General features: G+C 44.2%; 1 non-coding gene across 1 annotated transcript; it reads left to right on the top strand.

The window, feature by feature from the left end:
- The first annotated feature begins 441 nt into the window (after nt 1–441).
- Nucleotides 442–548, top strand: LOC148871806 (small nucleolar RNA R71). Its single transcript, XR_016108587.1, has one exon. It is a non-coding gene; the product is annotated as a small nucleolar RNA R71 (small nucleolar RNA).
- Nucleotides 549–6,672: the final 6,124 nt, after the last annotated feature.

Below are 6,672 nucleotides of genomic sequence, written 5' to 3' on the forward strand. Positions count from 1 at the left end.
TGATTCCTCCACCCTGGGTTGTAAGTATTGGAGTATGGGTTGAAGTTTGACCTGCCAGCATGAGAGATAAAACTAGCATTCTCATGGGAAATAAAAAGACTATTTAATTGACAATCAGAACTAGTATGTCCTATTTGACCACATAAATCGCATGAGATGCTAGATGGTGTATTAATGGCTGCAATGTTAAAAACATCAAACTTCTTATTCAGACTAGCAAGTTGCGCAGATATGGCTACAAGGGAATCGATATGGTGCACTCCCCTCTGATTGGTTCGGTCATTGCTCCACTGGTAGCTATTTGACACCACCTCCTCTATTAGGTCATAGGCTTCCTCCGGTGTTTTCCTCATGATCGTACCACCTACGGCTGCATCAATAGTGGATCGATTAGAGGGGTTAATACCATTGTAAAAAGTCAGAATCTGTCACCAAGTTGGTATCCCATGGTGAGGACACTTCCTAAGCATCTCCTTGAATCGTTCCCATGGTTCATACAAGAATTCCCTCTCAAATTGAGCAAAAGTAGTAATAACATTAATTAACTTTGCTGTTTTGGAGGGTGGGAAATATTTAGCCAAAAATTTATGGGTTAAATCATTCCAAGTGGTGATACTTCCTGCAGGGAGTGAATTAAGCCAATCTTTAGCTCTATCATGCAATGAAAAAGGAAATAATCTAAGCCTAATTGCATCATCACTAACTCCGTTGTGTTTAAATGTATCACATATTTCAAGGAAGTTAACAATGTGTGCATTAGGGTCATCACTTGGTAACCCACTAAATTGAATGCTTGTCTGGATCATTTGAATTATTGCAGGCTTGATTTCAAAATTATTGGCATGAATGGTGGGCTTGCAAATGCTGGATGTCGCCCCATCAATGTTTGGACAAGCATAGTCCAAGAGGGTGCGATTTCCTTTTGCCATCTCTCCTTCAATCTCTATGGCTGGTTTGCAAATAACAACCTTCTCTCTTGCTTTTCCTTTGTTGGCCCTTTGCAACAAGCGAAGGGTCCTCTCAATCTCAGGATTGAATTCTGCTAATCCTTCCTATCCAGTGTGTGTCATGCACAAGTAAATCTGAACCAGCAAGAATTCGAACAAATAAACAAAAATAAAAATAATAACAGAAATAGAAAGAAAATAAAAACAGAAATAAAAGGTCCAAATTAATCAAGGTTGACAAATTCTAATATTATTTTATGATTAAATCCCAGGCAATGGTGCCAAAAACTTGATAGCTATAAATATATAACCCTAGCAAGTGCACTAGTTATCAAGTAGTATAAAATATCGTTCCTACGGGGATTTAACAAAATAAGTATTAGAACCACAGCCTTCCCTAATTATCTGGACAACCGAAATTCAGAATTGAGCAAGAACTATTGAAAAAAAAAATTAGCATAAGAAAATAAAAGTGAAGGTGATCACTAATCGAATCTGCAAATGATGGAATCACTAGGGCTTTTGGTCCACCTAATCAATGCAATGAATATTTATGGGTTCGATTAACCAAGATTATTTGTCATTCCCATAAGCTGAGGTCTTTCCAATTTTATTTAAAATTCTCTCTCGAGATATACTAAACCTACGCCCATCAGGTAGCCTTGCAATCTCTCGAGTATAACTCTCAAGATGGGAGTGCATTAAGTCCAAGAAGACCATGAAATTCAGATGAATCATGTATATATATCTCTATATACCATTCAATTCACACTATGAATTATTCAGTCGATTATGTGAATTCCTCTCTCGATTCATTCACATAACTCAAATCAATTAAGAGGTGGCCAAGCTCTTAATTGCATTAAGCACAATAATTCATAGACTATATGAGAATCACAATCTCGGATAAATCATATAGATAAAAATATATTCATTAACAAAATTAGGCTTTCCTCAGCCCTAGCAAAAAACAAATCAGTTCATGATATAAGAATTAAAGCAAACAAAGGGAAAGAAAGAACTCTTAGAATCGCCCATGATGCTGAGATCTCCTCCTCTTGCCGCCACCTTCTTCTTGAATTCTTGCTCCTTTCTTGATTAATTGCTCATTTCTTCTTGATTCAATCCCCAAGAATCAGTGATTGTGTGTTGCCTAAAGCTGGTCCACCCCCTCCTTTATATAGCTTAAAGGGGAGGGGGTGGCTTCCTACTTCCTCTTGAAGTTGATCTTTACAAGAATTTAGATCAAGAATTTTCAAGAATTTTTATCTAATGAACTCAATCCTCTTATCTCTCTAAGATTACATCAAAAATTTAGATCTGGAAGGACTCTTCTCAGTTTCTTGTTCTTGGATTCGTATTAGACCTCCTCTGCGAATTGAGCTTCAGCCAGGCTTTTCTGCAAGTTAGGCTTCAGCTGCGGATTGGACCTATCTATGAATTTTCCATGACTTCAGACCTGGATTTGGCTTCGATGCAGACCAAATCTTTGAAAGCCCAAAACATGAAAGTTCTGTATTTTTCTCTTATCTTTTTAGTGGGTCTTGAATCAGCCAATTTGGAATTTGGATACGCGAGTTAGGCCCAGATTACTGAATGATATCAAAACTATGAAAAATCATCCGATTTATCTTTCTTTGCTCCTGATGCCTTCTTTCTTTGCTCCTGAGTCCAATTAGATGCAAATTTGGTATAAAAGACATAATAATTGGGGATAAACATATGATAAATTCTACTCTCATCAGAGATCGTAGAGGCTCCTCGATTGAAGCATCGATCTGGATAGTCCAAGTTGGATCTTCTGTCAAAGTAGGTACAGTGACCATCTCGTCTATGGGCGTAGCTCGCTCTTCATGCTACTCCGTAGGTCAGTCCAACTCGAGGTCGTTGGCCACCTTGGCTTTCCCTTTCAGGGTGGTGACGTCACATTTACGAGACTCGAGCTGGTCACCCCGCGCTACCCCTACTCCAAAGTTCGTTAGGAACTTCATAGCCAAGTAATAGGTGGACACCACTGCACGTAAAGCGTGGGTGATCGGCTGACCTATTACGGCATTGTATGGGGAGGGAGTCACGACCACTAGAAAAGTGTGGTTGAATCTCACAATACTGGACCACGCGTCGACCTCCATAAGTACTATAACTCTCCCCAGGGGCCTGGCTTCCTCTCCACTGAAGCCCACCAAGGGAGTTTTCGCGGACTTGAGATCACTTTCTCGAAGCTGAAGTTTGTCAAACGCGGCCTTGAAGAGTATATCCACCGAACTGTCAGAGTCGACAAGGACGCACCTTACCTCGATATCATTGATTCTCATCTTTACAACGAGCGCATCATCATGGGGGTACTAGACTCCGCGCACGTCATCTTCGGTGAAGAAAATTAGTTCCTCTATCCTTGGCCACTTTAGGGGACTCCGCTCTTCTCTTTCGATCTCGCGAGCCAAGGTCCTTGCTGCGGCTGAGGTAAAGCCCGCGATGATTGATCCGATAGTGATCATTTGGATTGTTCCCCGAACTGGCCTCTCTTCGAGTGGCTACCTCTATGGTTGTCATTTAGCCTGTTGCTGGACTCGGGAGCGTCTCTACCTTGCTCCCCCTACCGTCCTGTTTTATTATCACTTCGTACAAAATTTCTCAAATACCCACGACGGATGAGTTCTTCTATCTCATTGCGGAGGTTTTTACAATTTTCAGTGCTATGACTGTGGTATCTATGAAAATGGCAATACAGATTTTTATTTCTAGTATTTGGGTCTCCTCTCATCCGAGTTGGCCACTTCACATAAGATGCATCCTTGATCTCCATGAGGATTTTTGCCCGCTTCGTGTTCAAGGGCATGTAGTTCGTCCTTTCAGCTGGAGAAGCTTGAAAAGACTGGCCTGGCTTTCCTCCCCGAGCTGGTTCTTTCTTCCTCTTATTGTCCCCGTTAGTTAAGGGATCACCTTCCCTTTTCCTCTTCTCAGATGGGTTCTCGTTTTTTTGGTTCATCTCCTCCTCTGTTCCGATGAACTGGTCCGCGAGCTTGAGGAATTCGGTTATGTCCTTAGGCTTGTTGGCAACCACGTGCCACTTGAACTCTCTGTGCATTATGTCTCTTTTGCCTGTTGTGAGCCTCACTGCGGGGTCTAGATCAGGTATCTGCATACATGCATCATTGAATCTCTTGATGTAACTGTGGATAGATTCCCCCTCCCTCTGAACTATACCGAGAAGGCTTTCTTGGGACCTCAGACACCTCTTGCTGGTGATAAAGTGTGAGGTGAAGATCTGCATGAACTGCGCCCAAATCTTGATTGTCCCGGGCGTGAGGTTTCTATACCATGTGTGAGCTACCTCCTTAAACATAGTAGAGAAAGCTATACACATGCAAGACTCACCAGTCCCAGCTAAGTGCATCTGTGACTGAAAAGAATCTACATGATCATTCGGATCGAATGATCCATCATACTTGTCCAAGGGAGGTACCTTGAAATCTTTTGGCATTGGGACGGCCAGGAGTTTGGGAGACAGGGGAGATGGCACAGAGAGGAGCGGAGTGGCATTCACTACTCCCGAGCTCACTTTTTCCTTTCCTTTGAGGAGTTCCAGGCTGTAGCTCGGCGAGCTTTGCAGTGTCTCTGTTGCTTCTTTGTCAGCTCTGCATTGGTGTTGCTGGCATCTGTGTTGTCAGGCACAATTCTCACGGGGAGTGGCCCAGACTGCTGGCAATGGCTATGGATTGAGGGACCTTGTCTAGAGTCTGTGGCCACCTCGAACCAGTTTTCTACGAGCGAGATCTCAAACTCTGAAAGCTGAGGTGATTCGGGTCTGTTAGGCTAAGAATCTCCCGACCTGACCATGATCGACGAGGTGGGAGTAACTAGTTTCTCTCTCCTGCCATGGGACAAGACTTGGCTCCTAGGTGTTTTTTGGGTTTGGGAGGTCTCTCCCTGGCGAGAGGGATGTTCGCTCTGACGGCAAAGCTTAGCATGCTATGCAGCCGAATGCCAAGGTGGAATGGGCTACTAGTTCTGAGGTAGTAGTGGGAACTGTTGATGATAAACATGGTGTAGTGCTTGTTGCTGATACAGTTGGAGTTGTTGGACTTGCTGCATTTGAGCTTATATAGCTCGCATGCAGTGCATCAGGTCTTTGAGTTGGTTCTGTCCGGCTTCCGGGGGAACAAACGGTTCAGTGAAGGTTATACCTACCGTGGAGGGGAGTGGAGCACTCACGGGAGCCATGATCTGAGGCACGTTCAGAGTTGGGACCCCATCCATAGAGAGTGGTGGGGTGAACTGACCAACGCACACCATTGGGATCTGAGTTTGTTCCCCGGAAGTATCCACATCCACTCTATGTCCAGCGTTGCTGGAGGAAGCCATGAAAACTTGACTGAAAGTGCTTGGCAGAAAGAGGCTTTTCAAAGTGGTTCCCACAGACGGCGCTAATTGATGGTGCACGATCTAGTCACTCCTAGCTGGACGTGGCTGCACTCCTAACTGGCGATGGACGAGAGACACCTGTGAGGAAGAAGATGAAGGAACCTGGGGGGCTCACCCGGCGGGAACACTCTGACGGTTAAGTTAGTAATCAGATTGAAAGTTGGGAGAGAAAGAGAGAGAGAGAGAGAGAGAGAGAGAGAGAGAGAGAGTTGCAGAGAAATTAAAGAGCTAGGGTGATGATCAAGCCATACCTTCGCCCCTGGGGGTCAGGGTCCTTATATACTTGTATCCTGACATGTCAGGTGTAACCGCCTCCGAATCTTTGCAGCGGCGATCTGCTGTCAAATAACGGCTTGGAGTGGTTGGCCGTTATTTGTCAGAGCTGAGCTGGCAGGCAAAGGTGATCACTGCAGAGTACGGTCCTGCTAGACAAGAAACAACCTCCAGGGATGGCAGGCACGATGCTGCTAGGTGAGAGACGTGGGTGCAGTCTCTAGGTTTGGCAGGTACTGTTGTCAGGCAAAAAACCCCATGCGATACACCGAACTGCTCTGCAGTGAGATACCTTACACCGAGCTGTTGGTGATGCACCGAGGTGCTTCTACCCGAGGCAGGTCTCCGAGGTAGCCCACTTAGGTTTGGACAGGAGCGAGCTTATTCTAGTTAGGGAGCTGACGAGCTTAACCTGAAGTGTCTTCAGTTCGGGGTGCTCCCTACTTGGCAGAATCTTAGCTCGGGGTGCTCTTTACTTGGGAGAGTCTTAGCTCGGGGCAACGGAGTGTTATCTTGTAGCGAGTTGCCATTTGCGGCGAGCTGTCAGGCTGGATTATAGCAAGCTCATTGCGTTGAGTTGTGGTGAGCTTGTTATGCTGAGTTGTCATTTATGTCGAGTCACGTCCACGTGTCCCCCTTATTATGAGGTCGGGCCAAATCACCCTCCATCAGTGCCAATGAATTCATATATTAACATTAAATCGGAGAAGGAAAAGAAGAATAGGAGATCTACTTGGTTAAAATCCATTAATAGGAAAATTGAGTCTACCTTCAAAATTTGGGCATTGGGTCTTTACGCCTTTGCCTTTTTCTTTTGTTTTTGATATTTTAATTGTAGGCTTTACTGGTTGTAAGTTAGACTACTTGTCCCATGGCTGGGACAGATTACTTTTTTAATCACCTTTACTGTTTAGGAAGGATATTCAACTTTGTTTCTTTTCAATCCTCCTATGCAATGCCTTTTATTTGGCTGGAGTTTCAGATTGAGTAAGACTGACGATTGAGAAAACTTAACAAAACAGAGAGC

The sequence above is a fragment of the Nelumbo lutea genome, chromosome 2 (genome assembly GCF_056320005.1).
Source record: "Nelumbo lutea isolate HS-2025 chromosome 2, American lotus-T2T, whole genome shotgun sequence".
NCBI classification, from domain to species: domain Eukaryota; kingdom Viridiplantae; phylum Streptophyta; class Magnoliopsida; order Proteales; family Nelumbonaceae; genus Nelumbo; species Nelumbo lutea.